Genomic DNA, 25740 nt, shown 5'->3' with positions numbered 1-25740 from the left:
GGCATAACGGGCCCATCGTGACCGGCTCGAACGAGCTTTCCGAAAAGTACTTACGGGCCCCGTGAGTCCATCCGGGATCAAAAGTTACGTGCGAATTTCGATCCACGGGGATTTTTTTTCTTAGTTTGTCGCTTCCAAGGAATATCCCGTTAAGTAATCACGCAACAAAGGCACGTAAAACCAGGAAAAAAGAAAGTTCGAACATTTTGCAAGAAGGGGAAGGGCATTTATTACAAATATATTTGCAATGCATAACATAACGGGTGCGATCATACCAAAGACTAATGCACCGGATCCCATCGAACTCCGGTTAAGCGTGCTTGGGCGAGAGTAGTACTAGGATGGGCGACCTCCCGGGAAGTCCTCGTGTTGCACCCCTCATTTTCGTTTTATATTTTTTAATTTTTTTTACGGCCAAGAAATGCACTCGGAAGGCATAACGGGCCCATCGCGGACCGGCTCGAACGAGCTTTCCGAAAAGTACTTACGGGCCCCGTGAGTCCATCCGGATCAAAAGTTACGTGCGAATTTCGATCGACGGGGATTTTTTTTCTTAGTTTGTCGTTTCCAAGGAATATCCCGCTAAGTAATCACGCAACAGGCACGAAAACCAGGAAAAAAAGAAAGTTCGAACATTTTGCAAGAAGGGGAAGGGCATTTATTACAAATATATTTGCAATGCATAACATAACGGGTGCGATCATACCAAAGACTAATGCACCGGATCCCATCGAACTCCGGTTAAGCGTGCTTGGGCGAGAGTAGTACTAGGGATGGGTGACCTCCCGGGAAGTCCTCGTGTTGCACCCCTCATTTTCGTTTTATATTTTTTAATTTTTTTACGGACTCAAGAAATGCACTCGGGAAGGCATAACGGGCCCATCGTGACCGGCTCGAACGAGCTTCCGAAAAGTACTTACGGGCCCCGTGAGTCCATCCGGATCAAAAGTTACGTGCGAATTTCGATCCACGGGGATTTTTTTTCTTAGTTTGTCGTTTCCAAGGAATATCCCGCTAAGTAATCACGCAACAGGGCACGAAAACCAGGAAAAAGGAAAGTTCGAACATTTTGCAAGAAGGGGAAGGGCATTTATTACAAATATATTTGCAATGCATAACATAACGGGTGCGATCATACCAAAGACTAATGCACCGGATCCCATCGAACTCCGGTTAAGCGTGCTTGGGCGAGAGTAGTACTAGGATGGGCGACCTCCCGGGAAGTCCTCGCGTTGCACCCCTCATTTTCGTTTTATATTTTTTAATTTTTTTACGACTCAAGAAATGCACTCGGGAAGGCATAACGGGGCCCATCGTGGACCGGTTCGAACGAGCTTCCGAAAAGTACTTACGGGCCCCGTGAGTCCATCCGGATCAAAAGTTACGTGCGAATTTCGATCGACGGGGATTTTTTTTCTTAGTTTGTCGCTTCCAAGGAATATCCCGTTAAGTAATCACGCAACAGGGCACGAAAACCAGGAAAAAAGAAAGTTCGAACATTTTGCAAGAAGGGGAAGGGCATTTATTACAAATATATTTGCAATGCATAACATAACGGGTGCGATCATACCAAAGACTAATGCACCGGATCCCATCGAACTCCGGGTTAAGCGTGCTTGGGCGAGAGTAGTACTAGGATGGGTGACCTCCCGGGAAGTCCTCGTGTTGCACCCCTCATTTTCGTTTTATATTTTTTAATTTTTTTTACGGCTCAAGAAATGCACTCGGAAGGCATAACGGGGCCCATCGCGGACCGGCTCGAACGAGCTTCCGAAAAGTACTTACGGGCCCCGTGAGTCCATCCGGATCAAAAGTTACGTGCGAATTTCGATCCACGGGGATTTTTTTTCTTAGTTTGTCGTTTCCAAGGAATATCCCGCTAAGTAATCACGCAACAGGGCACGAAAACCAGGAAAAAAGAAAGTTCGAACATTTTGCAAGAAGGGGAAGGGCATTTATTACAAATATATTTGCAATGCATAACATAACGGGTGCGATCATACCAAAGACTAATGCACCGGATCCCATCGAACCCCGGTTAAGCGTGCTTGGGCGAGAGTAGTACTAGGATGGGCGACCTCCCGGGAAGTCCTCGCGTTGCACCCCTCATTTTCGTTTTATATTTTTTAATTTTTTTACGGACCAAGAAATGCACTCGGAAGGCATAACGGGGCCCATCGCGACCGGCTCGAACGAGCTTCCGAAAAGTACTTACGGGCCCCGCGAGTCCATCCCGGATCAAAAGTTACGCGCGAATTTCGATCGACGGGGATTTTTTTCTTAGTTTGTCGCTTCCAAGGAATATCCCGTTAACTAATCACGCAACAGGGCACGAAAACCAGGAAAAAAGAAAGTTCGAACATTTTGCAAGAAGGGGAAGGGCATTTATTACAAATATATTTGCAATGCATAACATAACGGGTGCGATCATACCAAAGACTAATGCACCGGATCCCATCGAACTCCGGGTTAAGCGTGCTTGGGCGAGAGTAGTACTAGGATGGGTGACCTCCCCGGGAAGTCCTCGTGTTGCACCCCTCATTTTCGTTTTTTATTTTTTAATTTTTTTTCGACTCAAGAAATGCACTCGGAAGGCATAACGGGCCCATCGTGGACCGGCTCGAACGAGCTTTCCGAAAAGTACTTACGGGCCCCGTGAGTCCATCCGGATCAAAAGTTACGTGCGAATTTCGATCCACGGGGATTTTTTTCTTAGTTTGTCGTTTCCAAGGAATATCCCGTTAACTAATCACGCGACAGGGCACGAAAACCAGGAAAAAAGAAAGTTCGAACATTTTGCAAGAAGGGGAAGGGCATTTATTACAAATATATTTGCAATGCATAACATAACGGGTGCGATCATACCAAAGACTAATGCACCGGATCCCATCGAACTCCGGTTAAGCGTGCTTGGGCGAGAGTAGTACTAGGATGGGTGACCTCCCGGGAAGTCCTCGTGTTGCACCCCTCATTTTCGTTTTTTATATTTTTAATTTTTTTTACGACTCAAGAAATGCACTCGGAAGGCATAACGGGGCCCATCGTGACCGGCTCGAACGAGCTTCCGAAAAGTACTTACGGGCCCCGTGAGTCCATCCGGATCAAAAGTTACGTGCGAATTTCGATCCACGGGGATTTTTTTTCTTAGTTTGTCGTTTCCAAGGAATATCCCGCTAACTAATCACGCGACAGGGCACGAAAACCAGGAAAAAAGAAAGTTCGAACATTTTGCAAGAAGGGGAAGGGCATTTATTACAAATATATTTGCAATGCATAACATAACGGGTGCGATCATACCAAAGACTAATGCACCGGATCCCATCGAACTCCGGTTAAGCGTGCTTGGGCGAGAGTAGTACTAGGATGGGTGACCTCCCGGGAAGTCCTCGTGTTGCACCCCTCATTTTCGTTTTTATTTTTTAATTTTTTTTACGACCAAGAAATGCACTCGGAAGGCATAACGGGCCCATCGCGACCGGCTCGAACGAGCTTCCGAAAAGTACTTACGGGCCCCGTGAGTCCATCCGGATCAAAAGTTACGCGCGAATTTCGATCCACGGGGATTTTTTTTCTTAGTTTGTCGCTTCCAAGGAATATCCCGCTAACTAATCACGCAACAGGGCACGAAAACCAGGAAAAAGAAAGTTCGAACATTTTGCAAGAAGGGGAAGGGCATTTATTACAAATATATTTGCAATGCATAACATAACGGGTGCGATCATACCAAAGACTAATGCACCGGATCCCATCGAACTCCGGGTTAAGCGTGCTTGGGCGAGAGTAGTACTAGGATGGGTGACCTCCCGGGAAGTCCTCGTGTTGCACCCCCTCATTTTCGTTTTTTATTTTTTAATTTTTTTACGACTCAAGAAATGCACTCGGAAGGCATAACGGGGCCCATCGTGACCGGCTCGAACGAGCTTCCGAAAAGTACTTACGGGCCCCGTGAGTCCATCCGGATCAAAAGTTACGTGCGAATTTCGATTCGACGGGGATTTTTTTTCTTAGTTTGTCGCTTCCAAGGAATATCCCGCTAACTAATCACGCAACAGGGCACGAAAACCAGAAAAAAGAAAGTTCGAACATTTTGCAAGAAGGGGAAGGGCATTTATTACAAATATATTTGCAATGCATAACATAACGGGTGCGATCATACCAAAGACTAATGCACCGGATCCCATCGAACCCGGTTAAGCGTGCTTGGGCGAGAGTAGTACTAGGATGGGTGACCTCCCGGGAAGTCCTCGTGTTGCACCCCTCATTTTCGTTTTTTATTTTTTAATTTTTTTTACGACTCAAGAAATGCACTCGGAAGGCATAACGGGCCCATCGTGGACCGGCTCGAACGAGCTTCCGAAAAGTACTTACGGGCCCCGTGAGTCCATCCGGATCAAAAGTTACGTGCGAATTTCGATCCACGGGGATTTTTTTTCTTAGTTTGTCGTTTCCAAGGAATATCCCGTTAACTAATCACGCAACAGGGCACGAAAACCAGGAAAAAAGAAAGTTCGAACATTTTGCAAGAAGGGGAAGGGCATTTATTACAAATATATTTGCAATGCATAACATAACGGGTAGCGATCATACCAAAGACTAATGCACCGGATCCCATCGAACTCCGGGTTAAGCGTGCTTGGGCGAGAGTAGTACTAGGATGGGGCGACCTCCCGGGAAGTCCTCGTGTTGCACCCCCTCATTTTCGTTTTTTACTTTTTTAATTTTTTTTTACGACTCAAGAAATGCACTCGGAAGGCATAACGGGCCCATCGTGACCGGCTCGAACGAGCTTCCGAAAAGTACTTACGGGCCCCGTGAGTCCATCCGGATCAAAAGTTACGTGCGAATTTCGATCCACGGGGATTTTTTTTCTTAGTTTGTCGTTTCCAAGGAATATCCCGTTAAGTAATCACGCAACAGGGCACGAAAACCAGGAAAAAAGAAAGTTCGAACATTTTGCAAGAAGGGGAAGGGCATTTATTACAAATATATTTGCAATGCATAACATAACGGGAGCGATCATACCAAAGACTAATGCACCGGATCCCATCGTAACTCCGGGTTAGCGTGCTTGGGCGAGAGTAGTACTAGGATGGGTGACCTCCCGGGAAGTCCTCGTGTTGCACCCCTCATTTTCGTTTTTTATTTTTTAATTTTTTTTCGACTCAAGAAATGCACTCGGGAAGGCATAACGGGCCCATCGTGACCGGCTCGAACGAGCTCCGAAAAGTACTTACGGGCCCCGTGAGTCCATCCGGATCAAAAGTTACGTGCGAATTTCGATCCACGGGGATTTTTTTCTTAGTTTGTCGCTTCCAAGGAATATCCCGCTAACTAATCACGCGACAGGGCACGAAAACCAGAAAAAAGAAAGTTCGAACATTTTGCAAGAAGGGGAAGGGCATTTATTACAAATATATTTGCAATGCATAACATAACGGGTGCGATCATACCAAAGACTAATGCACCGGATCCCATCGTAACTCCGGTTAAGCGTGCTTGGGCGAGAGTAGTACTAGGATGGGCGACCTCCCCGGGAAGTCCTCGTGTTGCACCCCTCATTTTCGTTTTTTACTTTTTAATTTTTTTTTACGGACTCAAGAAATGCACTCGGGAAGGCATAACGGGCCCATCGTGACCGGCTCGGAACGAGCTTTCCGAAAAGTACTTACGGGCCCCGTGAGTCCATCCGGATCAAAAGTTACGTGCGAATTTCGATCCACGGGGATTTTTTTTTCTTAGTTTGTCGTTTCCAAGGAATATCCCGCTAACTAATCACGCAACAGGGCACGAAAACCAGGAAAAAAGAAAGTTCGAACATTTTGCAAGAAGGGGAAGGGCATTTATTACAAATATATTTGCAATGCATAACATAACGGGTAAGCGATCATACCAAAGACTAATGCACCGGATCCCATCGAACTCCGGGTTAAGCGTGCTTGGGCGAGAGTAGTACTAGGATGGGTGACCTCCCCGGGAAGTCCTCGTGTTGCACCCCTCATTTTCGTTTTTTACTTTTTAATTTTTTTACGACTCAAGAAATGCACTCGGAAGGCATAACGGGCCCATCGCGACCGGTTCGAACGAGCTTCCGAAAAGTACTTACGGGCCCCGTGAGTCCTTCCGGATCAAAAGTTACGCGCGAATTTCGATTCACGGGGATTTTTTTCTTAGTTTGTCGCTTTCCAAGGAATATCCCGCTAACTAATCACGCGACAGGGCACGAAAACCAGGAAAAAGAAAGTTCGAACATTTTGCAAGAAGGGGAAGGGCATTTATTACAAATATATTTGCAATGCATAACATAACGGGTGCGATCATACCAAAGACTAATGCACCGGATCCCATCGAACTCCGGGTTAAGCGTGCTTGGGCGAGAGTAGTACTAGGATGGGCGACCTCCCGGGAAGTCCTCGTGTTGCACCCCTCATTTTCGTTTTTTACTTTTTAATTTTTTTTACGACTCAAGAAATGCACTCGGAAGGCATAACGGGCCCATCGTGACCGGCTCGAACGAGCTTCCCGAAAAGTACTTACGGGCCCCGTGAGTCCTTCCGGGATCAAAAGTTACGTGCGAATTTCGATCCACGGGGATTTTTTTCTTAGTTTGTCGTTTCCAAGGAATATCCCGTTAACTAATCACGCGACAGGGCACGAAAACCAGGAAAAAGAAAGTTCGAACATTTTGCAAGAAGGGGAAGGGCATTTATTACAAATATATTTGCAATGCATAACATAACGGGTGCGATCATACCAAAGACTAATGCACCGGATCCCATCGAACTCCGGGTTAAGCGTGCTTGGGCGAGAGTAGTACTAGGATGGGTGACCTCCCGGGAAGTCCTCGTGTTGCACCCCCTCATTTTCGTTTTTTACTTTTTAATTTTTTTTACGACTCAAGAAATGCACTCGGAAGGCATAACGGGGCCCATCGTGACCGGCTCGAACGAGCTTCCGAAAAGTACTTACGGGCCCCGTGAGTCCTTCCGGATCAAAAGTTACGTGCGAATTTCGATCCACGGGGATTTTTTTTCTTAGTTTGTCGTTTCCAAGGAATATCCCGTTAACTAATCACGCGACAGGGCACGAAAACCAGAAAAAAGAAAGTTCGAACATTTTGCAAGAAGGGGAAGGGCATTTATTACAAATATATTTGCAATGCATAACATAACGGGTGCGATCATACCAAAGACTAATGCACCGGATCCCATCGAACTCCGGTTAAGCGTGCTTGGGCGAGAGTAGTACTAGGATGGGTGACCTCCCCGGGAAGTCCTCGTGTTGCACCCCTCATTTTCGTTTTTTACTTTTTAATTTTTTTTGCGACTCAAGAAATGCACTCGGAAGGCATAACGGGGCCCATCGTGACCGGTTCGAACGAGCTTTCCGAAAAGTACTTACGGGCCCCGTGAGTCCTTCCGGATCAAAAGTTACGTGCGAATTTCGATTCACGGGGATTTTTTTTCTTAGTTTGTCGTTTCCAAGGAATATCCCGTTAACTAATCACGCGACAGGGCACGAAAAAACCAGGAAAAAGAAAGTTCGAACATTTTGCAAGAAGGGGAAGGGCATTTATTACAAATATATTTGCAATGCATAACATAACGGGTGCGATCATACCAAAGACTAATGCACCGGATCCCATCGAACTCCGGGTTAAGCGTGCTTGGGCGAGAGTAGTACTAGGATGGGTGACCTCCCCGGGAAGTCCTCGCGTTGCACCCCTCATTTTCGTTTTTTACTTTTTAATTTTTTTGCGACTCAAGAAATGCACTCGGAAGGCATAACGGGGCCCATCGTGACCGGCTCGAACGAGCTTTCCGAAAAGTACTTACGGGCCCCGTGAGTCCTTCCGGATCAAAAGTTACGTGCGAATTTCGATTCACGGGGATTTTTTTTCTTAGTTTGTCGTTTCCAAGGAATATCCCGCTAACTAATCACGCGACAGGGCACGAAAACCAGGAAAAAAGAAAGTTCGAACATTTTGCAAGAAGGGGAAGGGCATTTATTACAAATATATTTGCAATGCATAACATAACGGGTGCGATCATACCAAAGACTAATGCACCGGATCCCATCGAACTCCGGTTAAGCGTGCTTGGGCGAGAGTAGTACTAGGATGGGCGACCTCCCCGGGAAGTCCTCGTGTTGCACCCTCATTTTCGTTTTTTACTTTTTAATTTTTTTTCGACTCAAGAAATGCACTCGGAAGGCATAACGGGGCCCATCGTGGACCGGCTCGAACGAGCTTTCCGAAAAGTACTTACGGGCCCCGCGAGTCCATCCGGATCAAAAGTTACGTGCGAATTTCGATTCATGGGGATTTTTTTCTTAGTTTGTCGTTTCCAAGGAATATCCCGTTAACTAATCACGCAACGCGGCACGAAAACCAGGAAAAAGAAAGTTCGAACATTTTGCAAGAAGGGGAAGGGCATTTATTACAAATATATTTGCAATGCATAACATAACGGGTGCGATCATACCAAAGACTAATGCACCGGATCCCATCGAACTCCGGTTAAGCGTGCTTGGGCGAGAGTAGTACTAGGATGGGTGACCTCCCGGGAAGTCCTCGTGTTGCACCCCTCATTTTCGTTTTTTACTTTTTAATTTTTTTGCGACTCAAGAAATGCACTCGGAAGGCATAACGGGGCCCATCGTGACCGGCTCGAACGAGCTTTCCGAAAAGTACTTACGGGCCCCGTGAGTCCTTCCGGATCAAAAGTTACGTGCGAATTTCGATTCACGGGGATTTTTTTTCTTAGTTTGTCGTTTCCAAGGAATATCCCGTTAACTAATCACGCGACAGGCACGAAAAACCAGGAAAAAGAAAGTTCGAACATTTTGCAAGAAGGGGAAGGGCATTTATTACAAATATATTTGCAATGCATAACATAACGGGTGCGATCATACCAAAGACTAATGCACCGGATCCCATCGAACTCCGGGTTAAGCGTGCTTGGGCGAGAGTAGTACTAGGATGGGTGACCTCCCGGGAAGTCCTCGTGTTGCACCCCTCATTTTCGTTTTTTACTTTTTAATTTTTTTACGACTCAAGAAATGCACTCGGAAGGCATAACGGGGCCCATCGTGACCGGCTCGAACGAGCTTTCCGAAAAGTACTTACGGGCCCCGTGAGTCCTTCCGGATCAAAAGTTACGTGCGAATTTCGATCCACGGGGATTTTTTTTCTTAGTTTGTCGTTTCCAAGGAATATCCCGTTAACTAATCACGCGACAGGGCACGAAAACCAGGAAAAAAGAAAGTTCGAACATTTTGCAAGAAGGGGAAGGGCATTTATTACAAATATATTTGCAATGCATAACATAACGGGTGCGATCATACCAAAGACTAATGCACCGGATCCCATCGAACTCCGGTTAAGCGTGCTTGGGCGAGAGTAGTACTAGGATGGGTGACCTCCTCGGGAAGTCCTCGTGTTGCACCCCTCATTTTCGTTTTTTACTTTTTAATTTTTTTTACGACTCAAGAAATGCACTCAGGAAGGCATAACGGGGCCCATCGCGACCGGCTCGAACGAGCTTTCCGAAAAGTACTTACGGGCCCCGTGAGTCCTTCCGGATCAAAAGTTACGTGCGAATTTCGATTCACGGGGATTTTTTTTCTTAGTTTGTCGCTTTCCAAGGAATATCCCGTTAACTAATCACGCGACAGGGCACGAAAACCAGGAAAAAAGAAAGTTCGAACATTTTGCAAGAAGGGGAAGGGCATTTATTACAAATATATTTGCAATGCATAACATAACGGGTGCGATCATACCAAAGACTAATGCACCGGATCCCATCGAACTCCGGTTAAGCGTGCTTGGGCGAGAGTAGTACTAGGATGGGTGACCTCCCGGGAAGTCCTCGTGTTGCACCCCCTCATTTTCGTTTTTTACTTTTTAATTTTTTTTACGACTCAAGAAATGCACTCGGAAGGCATAACGGGCCCATCGTGACCGGTTCGAACGAGCTTTCCGAAAAGTACTTACGGGCCCCGTGAGTCCTTCCGGATCAAAAGTTACGTGCGAATTTCGATTCACGGGGATTTTTTTTCTTAGTTTGTCGTTTCCAAGGAATATCCCGTTAACTAATCACGCGACAGGGCACGAAAACCAGGAAAAAGAAAGTTCGAACATTTTGCAAGAAGGGGAAGGGCATTTATTACAAATATATTTGCAATGCATAACATAACGGGTGCGATCATACCAAAGACTAATGCACCGGATCCCATCGAACTCCGGTTAAGCGTGCTTGGGCGAGAGTAGTACTAGGATGGGCGACCTCCCGGGAAGTCCTCGTGTTGCACCCCTCATTTTCGTTTTTTACTTTTTAATTTTTTTTCGACTCAAGAAATGCACTCGGAAGGCATAACGGGGCCCATCGTGGACCGGCTCGAACGAGCTTTCCGAAAAGTACTTACGGGCCCCGTGAGTCCTTCCGGATCAAAAGTTACGTGCGAATTTCGATCCACGGGGATTTTTTTTTTAGTTTGTCGTTTCCAAGGAATATCCCGTTAACTAATCACGCGACAGGGCACGAAAACCAGGAAAAAAGAAAGTTCGAACATTTTGCAAGAAGGGGAAGGGCATTTATTACAAATATATTTGCAATGCATAACATAACGGGTAGCGATCATACCAAAGACTAATGCACCGGATCCCATCGAACTCCGGTTAAGCGTGCTTGGGCGAGAGTAGTACTAGGATGGGTGACCTCCCGGGAAGTCCTCGTGTTGCACCCCTCATTTTCGTTTTTTACTTTTTAATTTTTTTTCGACTCAAGAAATGCACTCGGGAAGGCATAACGGGCCCATCGTGACCGGCTCGAACGAGCTTTCCGAAAAGTACTTACGGGCCCCGTGAGTCCTTCCGGATCAAAAGTTACGTGCGAATTTCGATTCATGGGGATTTTTTTCTTAGTTTGTCGCTTTCCAAGGAATATCCCGTTAACTAATCACGCGACAGGGCACGAAAACCAGGAAAAAGAAAGTTCGAACATTTTGCAAGAAGGGGAAGGGCATTTATTACAAATATATTTGCAATGCATAACATAACGGGTGCGATCATACCAAAGACTAATGCACCGGATCCCATCGAACTCCGGTTAAGCGTGCTTGGGCGAGAGTAGTACTAGGATGGGTGACCTCCCGGGAAGTCCTCGTGTTGCACCCCTCATTTTCGTTTTTTACTTTTTAATTTTTTTTACGACTCAAGAAATGCACTCGGAAGGCATAACGGGGCCCATCGTGACCGGCTCGAACGAGCTTTCCGAAAAGTACTTACGGGCCCCGTGAGTCCTTCCTGGATCAAAAGTTACGTGCGAATTTCGATTCACGGGGATTTTTTTTCTTAGTTTGTCGTTTCCAAGGAATATCCCGTTAACTAATCACGCGACAGGCACGAAAACCAGGAAAAAAGAAAGTTCGAACATTTTGCAAGAAGGGGAAGGGCATTTATTACAAATATATTTGCAATGCATAACATAACGGGTGCGATCATACCAAAGACTAATGCACCGGATCCCATCGAACTCCGGGTTAAGCGTGCTTGGGCGAGAGTAGTACTAGGATGGGTGACCTCCCGGGAAGTCCTCGTGTTGCACCCCTCATTTTCGTTTTTTACTTTTTAAAATTTTTTTTGCGACTCAAGAAATGCACTCGGAAGGCATAACGGGGCCCATCGTGACCGGCTCGAACGAGCTTTCCGAAAAGTACTTACGGGCCCCGTGAGTCCTTCCCGGATCAAAAGTTACGTGCGAATTTCGATTCACGGGGATTTTTTTTCTTAGTTTGTCGCTTTCCAAGGAATATCCCGTTAACTAATCACGCGACAGGGCACGAAAACCAGGAAGAAAGAAAGTTCGAACATTTTGCAAGAAGGGGAAGGGCATTTATTACAAATATATTTGCAATGCATAACATAACGGGTGCGATCATACCAAAGACTAATGCACCGGATCCCATCGAACTCCGGGTTAAGCGTGCTTGGGCGAGAGTAGTACTAGGATGGGCGACCTCCCGGGAAGTCCTCGTGTTGCACCCCCTCATTTTCGTTTTTTACTTTTTAATTTTTTTTGCGACTCAAGAAATGCACTCGGAAGGCATAACGGGCCCATCGTGACCGGCTCGAACGAGCTTCCGAAAAGTACTTACGGGCCCCGTGAGTCCTTCCGGATCAAAAGTTACGTGCGAATTTCGATTCACGGGGATTTTTTTTCTTAGTTTGTCGTTTCCAAGGAATATCCCGTTAACTAATCACGCGACAGGGCACGAAAAACCAGGAAAAAAGAAAGTTCGAACATTTTGCAAGAAGGGGAAGGGCATTTATTACAAATATATTTGCAATGCATAACATAACGGGAGCGATCATACCAAAGACTAATGCACCGGATCCCATCGAACTCCGGTTAAGCGTGCTTGGGCGAGAGTAGTACTAGGATGGGTGACCTCCCGGGAAGTCCTCGTGTTGCACCCCTCATTTTCGTTTTTTACTTTTTTAATTTTTTTTTGCGACTCAAGAAATGCACTCGGAAGGCATAACGGGGCCCATCGTGACCGGTTCGAACGAGCTTCCGAAAAGTACTTACGGGCCCCGCGAGTCCTTCCGGATCAAAAGTTACGTGCGAATTTCGATTCACGGGGATTTTTTTTCTTAGTTTGTCGTTTCCAAGGAATATCCCGCTAACTAATCACGCGACAGGGCACGAAAACCAGGAAAAAAGAAAGTTCGAACATTTTGCAAGAAGGGGAAGGGCATTTATTACAAATATATTTGCAATGCATAACATAACGGGTAGCGATCATACCAAAGACTAATGCACCGGATCCCATCGTAACCCCGGGTTAAGCGTGCTTGGGCGAGAGTAGTACTAGGATGGGTGACCTCCCGGGAAGTCCTCGTGTTGCACCCCTCATTTTCGTTTTTTACTTTTTAATTTTTTTGCGACTCAAGAAATGCACTCGGAAGGCATAACGGGGCCCATCGTGACCGGTTCGGAACGAGCTTTCCGAAAAGTACTTACGGGCCCCGTGAGTCCTTCTGGATCAAAAGTTACGTGCGAATTTCGATTCATGGGGATTTTTTTTCTTAGTTTGTCGTTTCCAAGGAATATCCCGTTAACTAATCACGCGACAGGGCACGAAAACCAGGAAAAAAGAAAGTTCGAACATTTTGCAAGAAGGGGAAGGGCATTTATTACAAATATATTTGCAATGCATAACATAACGGGTGCGATCATACCAGCACTAATGCACCGGATCCCATCAGAACTCCGAAGTTAAGCGTGCTTGGGCGAGAGTAGTACTAGGATGGGCGACCTCCCGGGAAGTCCTCGTGTTGCACCCCTCATTTTCGTTTTTTACTTTTTAATTTTTTTACGACTCAAGAAATGCACTCGGAAGGCATAACGGGCCCATCGTGACCGGCTCGGAACGAGCTTCCGAAAAGTACTTACGGGCCCCGTGAGTCCTTATGGATCAAAAGTTACGTGCGAATTTCGATTCACGGGGATTTTTTTTCTTAGTTTGTCGTTTCCAAGGAATATCCCGTTAACTAATCACGCGACAGGGCACGAAAACCAGGAAGAAAGAAAGTTCGAACATTTTGCAAGAAGGGGAAGGGCATTTATTACAAATATATTTGCAATGCATAACATAACGGGTGCGATCATACCAGCACTAATGCACCGGATCCCATCAGAACTCCGAAGTTAAGCGTGCTTGGGCGAGAGTAGTACTAGGATGGGTGACCTCCTGGGAAGTCCTCGTGTCGCACCCCTCATTTTCGTTTTTTACTTTTTAATTTTTTTTGCGACTCAAGAAATGCACTCGGGAAGGCATAACGGGGCCCATCGTGACCGGCTCGGAACGAGCTTTCCGAAAAGTACTTACGGGCCCCGTGAGTCCTTACGGATCAAAAGTTACGTGCGAATTTCGATTCATGGGGATTTTTTTTCTTAGTTTGTCGTTTCCAAGGAATATCCCGCTAACTAATCACGCGACAGGCACGAAAACCAGGAAGAAAGAAAGTTCGAACATTTTGCAAGAAGGGGAAGGGCATTTATTACAAATATATTTGCAATGCATAACATAACGGGTGCGATCATACCAAAGACTAATGCACCGGATCCCATCGAACTCCGGGTTAAGCGTGCTTGGGCGAGAGTAGTACTAGGATGGGTGACCTCCCGGGAAGTCCTCGTGTTGCACCCCTCATTTTCGTTTTTTACTTTTTAATTTTTTTTCCGACTCAAGAAATGCACTCGGAAGGCATAACGGGGCCCATCGTGACCGGTTCGAACGAGCTTCCGAAAAGTACTTACGGGCCCCGTGAGTCCTTCCGGATCAAAAGTTACGTGCGAATTTCGATTCACGGGGATTTTTTTTCTTAGTTTGTCGTTTCCAAGGAATATCCCGTTAACTAATCACGCGACGCGGCACGAAAACCAGGAAGAAAGAAAGTTCGAACATTTTGCAAGAAGGGGAAGGGCATTTATTACAAATATATTTGCAATGCATAACATAACGGGTGCGATCATACCAAAGACTAATGCACCGGATCCCATCGAACTCCGGGTTAAGCGTGCTTGGGCGAGAGTAGTACTAGGATGGGCGACCTCCCGGGAAGTCCTCGTGTTGCACCCTCATTTTCGTTTTTTACTTTTTAATTTTTTTGCGACTCAAGAAATGCACTCGGAAGGCATAACGGGGCCCATCGCGACCGGCTCGAACGAGCTTCCGAAAAGTACTTACGGGCCCCGTGAGTCCTTCCGGATCAAAAGTTACGTGCGAATTTCGATTCACGGGGATTTTTTTTCTTAGTTTGTCGCTTTCCAAGGAATATCCCGTTAACTAATCACGCGACAGGGCACGAAAACCAGGAAAAAGAAAGTTCGAACATTTTGCAAGAAGGGGAAGGGCATTTATTACAAATATATTTGCAATGCATAACATAACGGGTGCGATCATACCAAAGACTAATGCACCGGATCCCATCGAACTCCGGGTTAAGCGTGCTTGGGCGAGAGTAGTACTAGGATGGGTGACCTCCCGGGAAGTCCTCGTGTTGCACCCCTCATTTTCGTTTTTTACTTTTTAATTTTTTTGCGACTCAAGAAATGCACTCGGGAAGGCATAACGGGGCCCATCGTGGACCGGTTCGAACGAGCTTTCCGAAAAGTACTTACGGGCCCCGTGAGTCCTTCCGGATCAAAAGTTACGTGCGAATTTCGATTCATGGGGATTTTTTTTTCTTAGTTTGTCGTTTCCAAGGAATATCCCGTTAACTAATCACGCGACAGGCACGAAAACCAGGAAGAAAGAAAGTTCGAACATTTTGCAAGAAGGGGAAGGGCATTTATTACAAATATATTTGCAATGCATAACATAACGGGTGCGATCATACCAAAGACTAATGCACCGGATCCCATCGAACTCCGGGTTAAGCGTGCTTGGGCGAGAGTAGTACTAGGATGGGTGACCTCCCGGGAAGTCCTCGTGTTGCACCCCTCATTTTCGTTTTTTACTTTTTAATTTTTTTTACGACTCAAGAAATGCACTCGGGGAAGGCATAACGGGCCCATCGTGACCGGTTCGAACGAGCTTTCCGAAAAGTACTTACGGGCCCCGTGAGTCCTTCCTGGATCAAAAGTTACGTGCGAATTTCGATTCACGGGGATTTTTTTCTTAGTTTGTCGTTTCCAAGGAATATCCCGCTAACTAATCACGCGACAGGGCACGAAAACCAGGAAAAAAGAAAGTTCGAACATTTTGCAAGAAGGGGAAGGGCATTTATTACAAATATATTTGCAATGCATAACATAACGGGTGCGATCATACCAGCACTAATGCACCGGATCCCATCAGAACTCCGAAGTTAAGCGTGCTTGGGCGAGAGTAGTACTAGGATGGGTGACCTCCCGGGAAGTCCTCGTGTTGCACCCCTCATTTTCGTTTTTTACTTTTTAATTTTTTTTTGCGACTCAAGAAATGCACTCGGAAGGCATAACGGGCCCATCGTGACCGGCTCGAACGAGCTTCCGAAAAGTACTTACGGGCCCCGTGAGTCCTTATGGATCAAAAGTTACGTGCGAATTTCGATTCATGGGGATTTTTTTTCTTAGTTTGTCGCTTCCAAGGAATATCCCGTTAACTAATCACGCGACAGGGCACGAAAACCAGGAAGAAAGAAAGTTCGAACATTTTGCAAGAAGGGGAAGGGCATTTATTACAAATATATTTGCAATGCATAACATAACGGGTAGCGATCATACCAAAGACTAATGCACCGGATCCCATCAGAACTCCGAAGTTAAGCGTGCTTGGGCGAGAGTAGTACTAGGATGGGTGACCTCCCGGGAAGTCCTCGTGTTGCACCCCTCATTTTCGTTTTTTACTTTTTAATTTTTTTTGCGACTCAAGAAATGCACTCGGGAAGGCATAACGGGCCCATCGTGACCGGCTCGGAACGAGCTTTCCGAAAAGTACTTACGGGCCCCGTGAGTCCTTACGGATCAAAAGTTACGTGCGAATTTCGATTCACGGGGATTTTTTTTTCTTAGTTTGTCGTTTCCAAGGAATATCCCGTTAACTAATCACGCGACAGGGCACGAAAACCAGGAAGAAAGAAAGTTCGAACATTTTGCAAGAAGGGGAAGGGCATTTATTACAAATATATTTGCAATGCATAACATAACGGGTGCGATCATACCAGCACTAATGCACCGGATCCCATCAGAACTCCGAAGTTAAGCGTGCTTGGGCGAGAGTAGTACTAGGATGGGTGACCTCCTGGGAAGTCCTCGTGTCGCACCCCTCATTTTCGTTTTTTACTTTTTAATTTTTTTTGCGACTCAAGAAATGCACTCGGAAGGCATAACGGGCCCATCGTGACCGGTTCGAACGAGCTTCCGAAAAGTACTTACGGGCCCCGTGAGTCCTTCCGGATCAAAAGTTACGTGCGAATTTCGATTCACGGGGATTTTTTTTCTTAGTTTGTCGTTTCCAAGGAATATCCCGTTAACTAATCACGCGACAGGGCACGAAAACCAGGAAGAAAGAAAGTTCGAACATTTTGCAAGAAGGGGAAGGGCATTTATTACAAATATATTTGCAATGCATAACATAACGGGTGCGATCATACCAGCACTAATGCACCGGATCCCATCGAACTCCGGGTTAAGCGTGCTTGGGCGAGAGTAGTACTAGGATGGGTGACCTCCCGGGAAGTCCTCGTGTTGCACCCCTCATTTTCGTTTTTTACTTTTTAATTTTTTTGCGACTCAAGAAATGCACTCGGAAGGCATAACGGGGCCCATCGTGACCGGTTCGAACGAGCTTCCGAAAAGTACTTACGGGCCCCGTGAGTCCTTCTGGATCAAAAGTTACGTGCGAATTTCGATTCATGGGGATTTTTTTTCTTAGTTTGTCGTTTCCAAGGAATATCCCGTTAACTAATCACGCGACAGGGCACGAAAAACCAGGAAAAAGAAAGTTCGAACATTTTGCAAGAAGGGGAAGGGCATTTATTACAAATATATTTGCAATGCATAACATAACGGGTGCGATCATACCAAAGACTAATGCACCGGATCCCATCGAACTCCGGTTAAGCGTGCTTGGGCGAGAGTAGTACTAGGGATGGGTGACCTCCCGGGAAGTCCTCGTGTTGCACCCCTCATTTTCGTTTTTTACTTTTTAATTTTTTTTGCGACTCAAGAAATGCACTCGGAAGGCATAACGGGCCCATCGTGACCGGCTCGAACGAGCTTTCCGAAAAGTACTTACGGGCCCCGTGAGTCCTTCCGGATCAAAAGTTACGTGCGAATTTCGATTCACGGGGATTTTTTTTTCTTAGTTTGTCGTTTCCAAGGAATATCCCGTTAACTAATCACGCGACAGGCACGAAAACCAGGAAAAAAGAAAGTTCGAACATTTTGCAAGAAGGGGAAGGGCATTTATTACAAATATATTTGCAATGCATAACATAACGGGTGCGATCATACCAAAGACTAATGCACCGGATCCCATCGAACTCCGGTTAAGCGTGCTTGGGCGAGAGTAGTACTAGGATGGGCGACCTCCCGGGAAGTCCTCGTGTCGCACCCCTCATTTTCGTTTTTTACTTTTTAATTTTTTTTGCGACTCAAGAAATGCACTCGGGAAGGCATAACGGGGCCCATCGTGACCGGTTCGGAACGAGCTTTCCGAAAAGTACTTACGGGCCCCGTGAGTCCTTCCGGATCAAAAGTTACGTGCGAATTTCGATTCATGGGGATTTTTTTTCTTAGTTTGTCGTTTCCAAGGAATATCCCGTTAACTAATCACGCGACAGGCACGAAAACCAGGAAGAAAGAAAGTTCGAACATTTTGCAAGAAGGGGAAGGGCATTTATTACAAATATATTTGCAATGCATAACATAACGGGTGCGATCATACCAGCACTAATGCACCGGATCCCATCGAACTCCGGTTAAGCGTGCTTGGGCGAGAGTAGTACTAGGATGGGCGACCTCCTGGGAAGTCCTCGTGTTGCACCCCTCATTTTCGTTTTTTACTTTTTAATTTTTTTTGCGACTCAAGAAATGCACTCGGGAAGGCATAACGGGGCCCATCGTGACCGGCTCGGAACGAGCTTTCCGAAAAGTACTTACGGGCCCCGTGAGTCCTTCCGGATCAAAAGTTACGTGCGAATTTCGATTCACGGGGATTTTTTTTCTTAGTTTGTCGTTTCCAAGGAATATCCCGTTAACTAATCACGCGACAGGGCACGAAAACCAGGAAGAAAGAAAGTTCGAACATTTTGCAAGAAGGGGAAGGGCATTTATTACAAATATATTTGCAATGCATAACATAACGGGTGCGATCATACCAGCACTAATGCACCGGATCCCATCGAACTCCGGGTTAAGCGTGCTTGGGCGAGAGTAGTACTAGGATGGGCGACCTCCCGGGAAGTCCTCGTGTTGCACCCCTCATTTTCGTTTTTTACTTTTTAATTTTTTTTGCGACTCAAGAAATGCACTCGGGAAGGCATAACGGGGCCCATCGTGACCGGTTCGGAACGAGCTTTCCGAAAAGTACTTACGGGCCCCGTGAGTCCTTCCGGATCAAAAGTTACGTGCGAATTTCGATTCATGGGGATTTTTTTTCTTAGTTTGTCGTTTCCAAGGAATATCCCGTTAACTAATCACGCGACGGGCACGAAAAAACCAGGAAAAAAGAAAGTTCGAACATTTTGCAAGAAGGGGAAGGGCATTTATTACAAATATATTTGCAATGCATAACATAACGGGTGCGATCATACCAAAGACTAATGCACCGGATCCCATCGAACTCCGGGTTAAGCGTGCTTGGGCGAGAGTAGTACTAGGATGGGTGACCTCCCCGGGAAGTCCTCGTGTCGCACCCCTCATTTTCGTTTTTTACTTTTTAATTTTTTTTGCGACTCAAGAAATGCACTCGGAAGGCATAACGGGGCCCATCGTGACCGGCTCGAACGAGCTTTCCGAAAAGTTACTTACGGGCCCCGTGAGTCCTTCCGGATCAAAAGTTACGTGCGAATTTCGATTCATGGGGATTTTTTTTCTTAGTTTGTCGTTTCCAAGGAATATCCCGTTAACTAATCACGCGACAGGGCACGAAAACCAGGAAAAAAGAAAGTTCGAACATTTTGCAAGAAGGGGAAGGGCATTTATTACAAATATATTTGCAATGCATAACATAACGGGTGCGATCATACCAGCACTAATGCACCGGATCCCATCGAACTCCGGTTAAGCGTGCTTGGGCGAGAGTAGTACTAGGATGGGTGACCTCCCGGGAAGTCCTCGCGTTGCACCCCTCATTTTCGTTTTTTACTTTTTAATTTTTTTTGCGACTCAAGAAATGCACTCGGAAGGCATAACGGGCCCATCGTGACCGGCTCGAACGAGCTTTCCGAAAAGTACTTACGGGCCCCGTGAGTCCTTCCGGATCAAAAGTTACGTGCGAATTTCGATTCACGGGGATTTTTTTTCTTAGTTTGTCGTTTCCAAGGAATATCCCGTTAACTAATCACGCGACAGGGCACGAAAACCAGGAAAAAGAAAGTTCGAACATTTTGCAAGAAGGGGAAGGGCATTTATTACAAATATATTTGCAATGCATAACATAACGGGTGCGATCATACCAAAGACTAATGCACCGGATCCCATCGAACTCCGGGTTAAGCGTGCTTGGGCGAGAGTAGTACTAGGATGGGCGACCTCCCGGGAAGTCCTCGTGTTGCACCCCTCATTTTCGTTTTTTACTTTTTAATTTTTTTGCGACTCAAGAAATGCACTCGGAAGGCATAACGGGCCCATCGTGACCGGCTCGAACGAGCTTTCCGAAAAGTACTTACGGGCCCCGTGAGTCCTTCCCGGATCAAAAGTTACGTGCGAATTTCGATTCATGGGGATTTTTTTTCTTAGTTTGTCGCTTCCAAGGAATATCCCGTTAACTAATCACGCGACAGGGCACGAAAACCAGGAAAAAGAAAGTTCGAACATTTTGCAAGAAGGGGAAGGGCATTTATTACAAATATATTTGCAATGCATAACATAACGGGTGCGATCATACCAAAGACTAATGCACCGGATCCCATCGAACTCCGGGTTAAGCGTGCTTGGGCGAGAGTAGTACTAGGATGGGCGACCTCCCGGGAAGTCCTCGCGTCGCACCCCTCATTTTCGTTTTTTACTTTTTAATTTTTTTTTGCGACTCAAGAAATGCACTGGGAAGGCATAACGGGGCCCATCGTGACCGGCTCGAACGAGCTTCCGAAAAAGTACTTACGGGCCCCGTGAGTCCTTCCCGGATCAAAAGTTACGTGCGAATTTCGATTCATGGGGATTTTTTTTCTTAGTTTGTCGTTTCCAAGGAATATCCCGTTAACTAATCACGCGACAGGCACGAAAACCAGGAAAAAGAAAGTTCGAACATTTTGCAAGAAGGGGAAGGGCATTTATTACAAATATATTTGCAATGCATAACATAACGGGTGCGATCATACCAAAGACTAATGCACCGGATCCCATCGAACTCCGGTTAAGCGTGCTTGGGCGAGAGTAGTACTAGGATGGGTGACCTCCCGGGAAGTCCTCGCGTTGCACCCCTCATTTTCGTTTTTTACTTTTTAATTTTTTTTAACTCAAGAAATGCACTCGGAAGGCATAACGGGGCCCATCGTGACCGGCTCGAACGAGCTTCCGAAAAGTACTTACGGGCCCCGTGAGTCCTTCCGGATCAAAAGTTACGTGCGAATTTCGATTCATGGGGATTTTTTTTTTAGTTTGTCGTTTCCAAGGAATATCCCGCTAACTAATCACGCGACAGGCACGAAAAACCAGGAAAAAAGAAAGTTCGAACATTTTGCAAGAAGGGGAAGGGCATTTATTACAAATATATTTGCAATGCATAACATAACGGGTGCGATCATACCAAAGACTAATGCACCGGATCCCATCGAACTCCGGGTTAAGCGTGCTTGGGCGAGAGTAGTACTAGGATGGGTGACCTCCCGGGAAGTCCTCGTGTTGCACCCCTCATTTTCGTTTTTTACTTTTTAATTTTTTTTTGCGACTCAAGAAATGCACTCGGAAGGCATAACGGGGCCCATCGTGACCGGCTCGAACGAGCTTCCGAAAAGTACTTACGGGCCCCGTGAGTCCTTCCTGGATCAAAAGTTACGTGCGAATTTCGATTCATGGGGATTTTTTTTTCTTAGTTTGTCGCTTTCCAAGGAATATCCCGTTAACTAATCACGCGACAGGGCACGAAAAACCAGGAAAAAGAAAGTTCGAACATTTTGCAAGAAGGGGAAGGGCATTTATTACAAATATATTTGCAATGCATAACATAACGGGTGCGATCATACCAAAGACTAATGCACCGGATCCCATCGAACTCCGGGTTAAGCGTGCTTGGGCGAGAGTAGTACTAGGATGGGTGACCTCCCGGGAAGTCCTCGTGTTGCACCCCTCATTTTCGTTTTTTACTTTTTAATTTTTTTTGCGACTCAAGAAATGCACTCGGAAGGCATAACGGGCCCATCGTGACCGGCTCGAACGAGCTCCCCGAAAAGTACTTACGGGCCCCGTGAGTCCTTCCGGATCAAAAGTTACGTGCGAATTTCGATTCATGGGGATTTTTTTTCTTAGTTTGTCGTTTCCAAGGAATATCCCGTTAACTAATCACGCGACAGGGCACGAAAACCAGGAAAAAGAAAGTTCGAACATTTTGCAAGAAGGGGAAGGGCATTTATTACAAATATATTTGCAATGCATAACATAACGGGTGCGATCATACCAAAGACTAATGCACCGGATCCCATCGAACTCCGGGTTAAGCGTGCTTGGGCGAGAGTAGTACTAGGATGGGTGACCTCCCGGGAAGTCCTCGTGTTGCACCCCTCATTTTCGTTTTTTACTTTTTAATTTTTTTTCGACTCAAGAAATGCACTCGGGAAGGCATAACGGGCCCATCGTGACCGGCTCGAACGAGCTTTCCGAAAAGTACTTACGGGCCCCGTGAGTCCTTCCCGGATCAAAAGTTACGTGCGAATTTCGATTCATGGGGATTTTTTTTCTTAGTTTGTCGTTTCCAAGGAATATCCCGTTAACTAATCACGCGACAGGCACGAAAACCAGGAAAAAGAAAGTTCGAACATTTTGCAAGAAGGGGAAGGGCATTTATTACAAATATATTTGCAATGCATAACATAACGGGGCGATCATACCAAAGACTAATGCACCGGATCCCATCAGAACTCCGAAGTTAAGCGTGCTTGGGCGAGAGTAGTACTAGGATGGGTGACCTCCCGGGAAGTCCTCGTGTTGCACCCCTCATTTTCGTTTTTTACTTTTTAATTTTTTTTGCGACTCAAGAAATGCACTCGGAAGGCATAACGGGGCCCATCGTGACCGGCTCGAACGAGCTTCCGAAAAGTACTTACGGGCCCCGTGAGTCCTTCCGGATCAAAAGTTACGTGCGAATTTCGATTCATGGGGATTTTTTTTCTTAGTTTGTCGTTTCCAAGGAATATCCCGTTAACTAATCACGCGACAGGGCACGAAAACCAGGAAAAAGAAAGTTCGAACATTTTGCAAGAAGGGGAAGGGCATTTATTACAAATATATTTGCAATGCATAACATAACGGGTGCGATCATACCAAAGCACTAATGCACCGGATCCCATCGAACTCCGGTTAAGCGTGCTTGGGCGAGAGTAGTACTAGGATGGGCGACCTCCCGGGAAGTCCTCGTGTTGCACCCCCTCATTTTCGTTTTTTACTTTTTAATTTTTTTTGCGACTCAAGAAATGCACTCGGAAGGCATAACGGGGCCCATCGTGGACCGGCTCGAACGAGCTTTCCGAAAAGTACTTACGGGCCCCGTGAGTCCTTCCGGATCAAAAGTTACGTGCGAATTTCGATTCATGGGGATTTTTTTTCTTAGTTTGTCGTTTCCAAGGAATATCCCGTTAACTAATCACGCGACAGGGCACGAAAACCAGGAAAAAGAAAGTTCGAACATTTTGCAAGAAGGGGAAGGGCATTTATTACAAATATATTTGCAATGCATAACATAACGGGTGCGATCATACCAAAGACTAATGCACCGGATCCCATCGAACTCCGGGTTAAGCGTGCTTGGGCGAGAGTAGTACTAGGATGGGCGACCTCCCCGGGAAGTCCTCGTGTTGCACCCCTCATTTTCGTTTTTTACTTTTTAATTTTTTTTTGCGACTCAAGAAATGCACTCGGGAAGGCATAACGGGGCCCATCGTGACCGGTTCGGAACGAGCTTCCGAAAAGTACTTACGGGCCCCGTGAGTCCTTCCCGGATCAAAAGTTACGTGCGAATTTCGATTCATGGGGATTTTTTTTCTTAGTTTGTCGTTTCCAAGGAATATCCCGTTAACTAATCACGCGACAGGGCACGAAAACCAGGAAAAAAGAAAGTTCGAACATTTTGCAAGAAGGGGAAGGGCATTTATTACAAATATATTTGCAATGCATAACATAACGGGTGCGATCATACCAAAGACTAATGCACCGGATCCCATCAGAACTCCGAAGTTAAGCGTGCTTGGGCGAGAGTAGTACTAGGATGGGTGACCTCCCGGGAAGTCCTCGTGTTGCACCCCTCATTTTCGTTTTTTACTTTTTAATTTTTTTGCGACTCAAGAAATGCACTCGGAAGGCATAACGGGCCCATCGTGACCGGCTCGAACGAGCTTTCCGAAAAGTACTTACGGGCCCCGTGAGTCCTTCCGGATCAAAAGTTACGTGCGAATTTCGATTCATGGGGATTTTTTTTCTTAGTTTGTCGTTTCCAAGGAATATCCCGCTAACTAATCACGCGACAGGGCACGAAAACCAGGAAGAAAGAAAGTTCGAACATTTTGCAAGAAGGGGAAGGGCATTTATTACAAATATATTTGCAATGCATAACATAACGGGTGCGATCATACCAAAGACTAATGCACCGGATCCCATCGAACTCCGGCTAAGCGTGCTTGGGCGAGAGTAGTACTAGGATGGGCGACCTCCCGGGAAGTCCTCGTGTTGCACCCCTCATTTTCGTTTTTTACTTTTTAATTTTTTTTGCGACTCAAGAAATGCACTCGGAAGGCATAACGGGGCCCATCGTGACCGGCTCGAACGAGCTTTCCGAAAAGTACTTACGGGCCCCGTGAGTCCTTCCGGATCAAAAGTTACGTGCGAATTTCGATTCATGGGGATTTTTTTTTCTTAGTTTGTCGTTTCCAAGGAATATCCCGTTAACTAATCACGCGACAGGCACGAAAACCAGAAAAAAGAAAGTTCGAACATTTTGCAAGAAGGGGAAGGGCATTTATTACAAATATATTTGCAATGCATAACATAACGGGTAGCGATCATACCAAAGACTAATGCACCGGATCCCATCGAACTCCGGGTTAAGCGTGCTTGGGCGAGAGTAGTACTAGGATGGGTGACCTCCCGGGAAGTCCCCGTGTTGCACCCCTCATTTTCGTTTTTTACTTTTTAATTTTTTTTGCGACTCAAGAAATGCACTCGGAAAGGCATAACGGGGCCCATCGTGACCGGCTCGAACGAGCTTTCCGAAAAGTACTTACGGGCCCCGTGAGTCCTTCTTCGGATCAAAAGTTACGTGCGAATTTCGATTCATGGGGATTTTTTTTCTTAGTTTGTCGCTTTCCAAGGAATATCCCGTTAACTAATCACGCGACAGGGCACGAAAACCAGGAAAAAGAAAGTTCGAACATTTTGCAAGAAGGGGAAGGGCATTTATTACAAATATATTTGCAATGCATAACATAACGGGTGCGATCATACCAAAGACTAATGCACCGGATCCCATCGAACTCCGGGTTAAGCGTGCTTGGGCGAGAGTAGTACTAGGATGGGTGACCTCCCGGGAAGTCCTCGTGTTGCACCCCTCATTTTCGTTTTTTACTTTTTAATTTTTTTTTGCGACTCAAGAAATGCACTCGGGAAGGCATAACGGGGCCCATCGTGACCGGCTCGAACGAGCTTCCGAAAAGTACTTACGGGCCCCGTGAGTCCTTCCGGATCAAAAGTTACGTGCGAATTTCGATTCATGGGGATTTTTTTTCTTAGTTTGTCGCTTCCAAGGAATATCCCGTTAACTAATCACGCGACAGGGCACGAAAACCAGGAAAAAGAAAGTTCGAACATTTTGCAAGAAGGGGAA

The 25740-nt window shown here is 46.1% G+C and overlaps 12 non-coding genes and 47 pseudogenes across 12 annotated transcripts; all 59 read left to right on the top strand.

Annotated features, from left to right (window-relative positions):
• Nucleotides 1–261: 261 nt before the first annotated feature.
• On the top strand, nucleotides 262–378 carry LOC125313208 (annotated as a pseudogene).
• Nucleotides 379–692: 314 nt separating this feature from the next.
• On the top strand, nucleotides 693–810 carry LOC125313284 (annotated as a pseudogene).
• A 314-nt stretch (nucleotides 811–1124) lies between these two features.
• Nucleotides 1125–1241, top strand: LOC125313247 (annotated as a pseudogene).
• Nucleotides 1242–1556: 315 nt separating this feature from the next.
• LOC125313195 lies at nucleotides 1557–1674 on the top strand (annotated as a pseudogene).
• Nucleotides 1675–1989: 315 nt separating this feature from the next.
• LOC125313306 lies at nucleotides 1990–2106 on the top strand (annotated as a pseudogene).
• Nucleotides 2107–2419: 313 nt separating this feature from the next.
• Nucleotides 2420–2538, top strand: LOC125313275 (annotated as a pseudogene).
• Nucleotides 2539–2851: 313 nt separating this feature from the next.
• On the top strand, nucleotides 2852–2968 carry LOC125313145 (annotated as a pseudogene).
• A 315-nt stretch (nucleotides 2969–3283) lies between these two features.
• On the top strand, nucleotides 3284–3400 carry LOC125313144 (annotated as a pseudogene).
• Nucleotides 3401–3710: 310 nt separating this feature from the next.
• On the top strand, nucleotides 3711–3828 carry LOC125313194 (annotated as a pseudogene).
• A 314-nt stretch (nucleotides 3829–4142) lies between these two features.
• Nucleotides 4143–4258, top strand: LOC125313316 (annotated as a pseudogene).
• Nucleotides 4259–4573: 315 nt separating this feature from the next.
• On the top strand, nucleotides 4574–4692 carry LOC125313332 (annotated as a pseudogene).
• Nucleotides 4693–5008: 316 nt separating this feature from the next.
• Nucleotides 5009–5126, top strand: LOC125313327 (annotated as a pseudogene).
• Nucleotides 5127–5436: 310 nt separating this feature from the next.
• On the top strand, nucleotides 5437–5555 carry LOC125313315 (annotated as a pseudogene).
• A 321-nt stretch (nucleotides 5556–5876) lies between these two features.
• LOC125313333 lies at nucleotides 5877–5995 on the top strand (annotated as a pseudogene).
• A 311-nt stretch (nucleotides 5996–6306) lies between these two features.
• Nucleotides 6307–6424, top strand: LOC125313228 (annotated as a pseudogene).
• Nucleotides 6425–6737: 313 nt separating this feature from the next.
• LOC125313193 lies at nucleotides 6738–6855 on the top strand (annotated as a pseudogene).
• A 314-nt stretch (nucleotides 6856–7169) lies between these two features.
• On the top strand, nucleotides 7170–7287 carry LOC125313267 (annotated as a pseudogene).
• Nucleotides 7288–7603: 316 nt separating this feature from the next.
• LOC125313305 lies at nucleotides 7604–7722 on the top strand (annotated as a pseudogene).
• A 314-nt stretch (nucleotides 7723–8036) lies between these two features.
• LOC125313300 lies at nucleotides 8037–8154 on the top strand (annotated as a pseudogene).
• A 312-nt stretch (nucleotides 8155–8466) lies between these two features.
• LOC125313143 lies at nucleotides 8467–8583 on the top strand (annotated as a pseudogene).
• Nucleotides 8584–8896: 313 nt separating this feature from the next.
• LOC125313191 lies at nucleotides 8897–9014 on the top strand (annotated as a pseudogene).
• A 314-nt stretch (nucleotides 9015–9328) lies between these two features.
• Nucleotides 9329–9446, top strand: LOC125313271 (annotated as a pseudogene).
• A 317-nt stretch (nucleotides 9447–9763) lies between these two features.
• On the top strand, nucleotides 9764–9880 carry LOC125313142 (annotated as a pseudogene).
• A 314-nt stretch (nucleotides 9881–10194) lies between these two features.
• LOC125313207 lies at nucleotides 10195–10311 on the top strand (annotated as a pseudogene).
• Nucleotides 10312–10626: 315 nt separating this feature from the next.
• On the top strand, nucleotides 10627–10743 carry LOC125313257 (annotated as a pseudogene).
• Nucleotides 10744–11056: 313 nt separating this feature from the next.
• On the top strand, nucleotides 11057–11173 carry LOC125313141 (annotated as a pseudogene).
• Nucleotides 11174–11488: 315 nt separating this feature from the next.
• Nucleotides 11489–11606, top strand: LOC125313190 (annotated as a pseudogene).
• Nucleotides 11607–11925: 319 nt separating this feature from the next.
• Nucleotides 11926–12043, top strand: LOC125313227 (annotated as a pseudogene).
• A 315-nt stretch (nucleotides 12044–12358) lies between these two features.
• LOC125313241 lies at nucleotides 12359–12475 on the top strand (annotated as a pseudogene).
• A 317-nt stretch (nucleotides 12476–12792) lies between these two features.
• Nucleotides 12793–12911, top strand: LOC125313329 (annotated as a pseudogene).
• Nucleotides 12912–13226: 315 nt separating this feature from the next.
• Nucleotides 13227–13345, top strand: LOC125313337. Its single transcript, XR_007197152.1, has one exon. It is a non-coding gene; the product is annotated as a 5S ribosomal RNA (ribosomal RNA).
• Nucleotides 13346–13658: 313 nt separating this feature from the next.
• On the top strand, nucleotides 13659–13777 carry LOC125313109. Its single transcript, XR_007197129.1, has one exon. It is a non-coding gene; the product is annotated as a 5S ribosomal RNA (ribosomal RNA).
• A 316-nt stretch (nucleotides 13778–14093) lies between these two features.
• Nucleotides 14094–14211, top strand: LOC125313189 (annotated as a pseudogene).
• Nucleotides 14212–14525: 314 nt separating this feature from the next.
• LOC125313233 lies at nucleotides 14526–14643 on the top strand (annotated as a pseudogene).
• A 312-nt stretch (nucleotides 14644–14955) lies between these two features.
• On the top strand, nucleotides 14956–15073 carry LOC125313188 (annotated as a pseudogene).
• Nucleotides 15074–15389: 316 nt separating this feature from the next.
• LOC125313187 lies at nucleotides 15390–15507 on the top strand (annotated as a pseudogene).
• A 316-nt stretch (nucleotides 15508–15823) lies between these two features.
• On the top strand, nucleotides 15824–15942 carry LOC125313314. The gene has a single exon (XR_007197149.1). It is a non-coding gene; the product is annotated as a 5S ribosomal RNA (ribosomal RNA).
• A 315-nt stretch (nucleotides 15943–16257) lies between these two features.
• On the top strand, nucleotides 16258–16377 carry LOC125313039. Its single transcript, XR_007197070.1, has one exon. It is a non-coding gene; the product is annotated as a 5S ribosomal RNA (ribosomal RNA).
• Nucleotides 16378–16694: 317 nt separating this feature from the next.
• LOC125312996 lies at nucleotides 16695–16813 on the top strand. The gene has a single exon (XR_007197027.1). It is a non-coding gene; the product is annotated as a 5S ribosomal RNA (ribosomal RNA).
• Nucleotides 16814–17126: 313 nt separating this feature from the next.
• Nucleotides 17127–17243, top strand: LOC125313036. Its single transcript, XR_007197067.1, has one exon. It is a non-coding gene; the product is annotated as a 5S ribosomal RNA (ribosomal RNA).
• Nucleotides 17244–17556: 313 nt separating this feature from the next.
• On the top strand, nucleotides 17557–17674 carry LOC125313283 (annotated as a pseudogene).
• Nucleotides 17675–17988: 314 nt separating this feature from the next.
• LOC125313204 lies at nucleotides 17989–18105 on the top strand (annotated as a pseudogene).
• A 316-nt stretch (nucleotides 18106–18421) lies between these two features.
• LOC125313032 lies at nucleotides 18422–18537 on the top strand. Its single transcript, XR_007197063.1, has one exon. It is a non-coding gene; the product is annotated as a 5S ribosomal RNA (ribosomal RNA).
• A 317-nt stretch (nucleotides 18538–18854) lies between these two features.
• Nucleotides 18855–18971, top strand: LOC125313041. The gene has a single exon (XR_007197072.1). It is a non-coding gene; the product is annotated as a 5S ribosomal RNA (ribosomal RNA).
• Nucleotides 18972–19289: 318 nt separating this feature from the next.
• LOC125313264 lies at nucleotides 19290–19408 on the top strand (annotated as a pseudogene).
• A 316-nt stretch (nucleotides 19409–19724) lies between these two features.
• LOC125313043 lies at nucleotides 19725–19840 on the top strand. The gene has a single exon (XR_007197074.1). It is a non-coding gene; the product is annotated as a 5S ribosomal RNA (ribosomal RNA).
• A 313-nt stretch (nucleotides 19841–20153) lies between these two features.
• Nucleotides 20154–20271, top strand: LOC125313225 (annotated as a pseudogene).
• A 313-nt stretch (nucleotides 20272–20584) lies between these two features.
• On the top strand, nucleotides 20585–20702 carry LOC125313244 (annotated as a pseudogene).
• A 315-nt stretch (nucleotides 20703–21017) lies between these two features.
• On the top strand, nucleotides 21018–21134 carry LOC125313235 (annotated as a pseudogene).
• Nucleotides 21135–21445: 311 nt separating this feature from the next.
• Nucleotides 21446–21563, top strand: LOC125313186 (annotated as a pseudogene).
• A 318-nt stretch (nucleotides 21564–21881) lies between these two features.
• On the top strand, nucleotides 21882–21999 carry LOC125313185 (annotated as a pseudogene).
• A 313-nt stretch (nucleotides 22000–22312) lies between these two features.
• On the top strand, nucleotides 22313–22430 carry LOC125313184 (annotated as a pseudogene).
• Nucleotides 22431–22742: 312 nt separating this feature from the next.
• LOC125313045 lies at nucleotides 22743–22862 on the top strand. The gene has a single exon (XR_007197076.1). It is a non-coding gene; the product is annotated as a 5S ribosomal RNA (ribosomal RNA).
• A 313-nt stretch (nucleotides 22863–23175) lies between these two features.
• On the top strand, nucleotides 23176–23293 carry LOC125313083. The gene has a single exon (XR_007197113.1). It is a non-coding gene; the product is annotated as a 5S ribosomal RNA (ribosomal RNA).
• Nucleotides 23294–23609: 316 nt separating this feature from the next.
• LOC125313299 lies at nucleotides 23610–23728 on the top strand (annotated as a pseudogene).
• A 318-nt stretch (nucleotides 23729–24046) lies between these two features.
• On the top strand, nucleotides 24047–24166 carry LOC125313022. The gene has a single exon (XR_007197053.1). It is a non-coding gene; the product is annotated as a 5S ribosomal RNA (ribosomal RNA).
• Nucleotides 24167–24479: 313 nt separating this feature from the next.
• Nucleotides 24480–24596, top strand: LOC125313238 (annotated as a pseudogene).
• A 315-nt stretch (nucleotides 24597–24911) lies between these two features.
• On the top strand, nucleotides 24912–25029 carry LOC125313280 (annotated as a pseudogene).
• Nucleotides 25030–25347: 318 nt separating this feature from the next.
• Nucleotides 25348–25465, top strand: LOC125313183 (annotated as a pseudogene).
• The last annotated feature ends 275 nt before the right edge of the window (nucleotides 25466–25740 follow it).

The sequence above is a fragment of the Rhodamnia argentea genome, unplaced genomic scaffold (assembly GCF_020921035.1).
Source record: "Rhodamnia argentea isolate NSW1041297 unplaced genomic scaffold, ASM2092103v1 Rarg_v2.17, whole genome shotgun sequence".
Taxonomy (NCBI): domain Eukaryota; kingdom Viridiplantae; phylum Streptophyta; class Magnoliopsida; order Myrtales; family Myrtaceae; genus Rhodamnia; species Rhodamnia argentea.
This window is presented reverse-complemented; position numbering and strand designations above follow the sequence as displayed.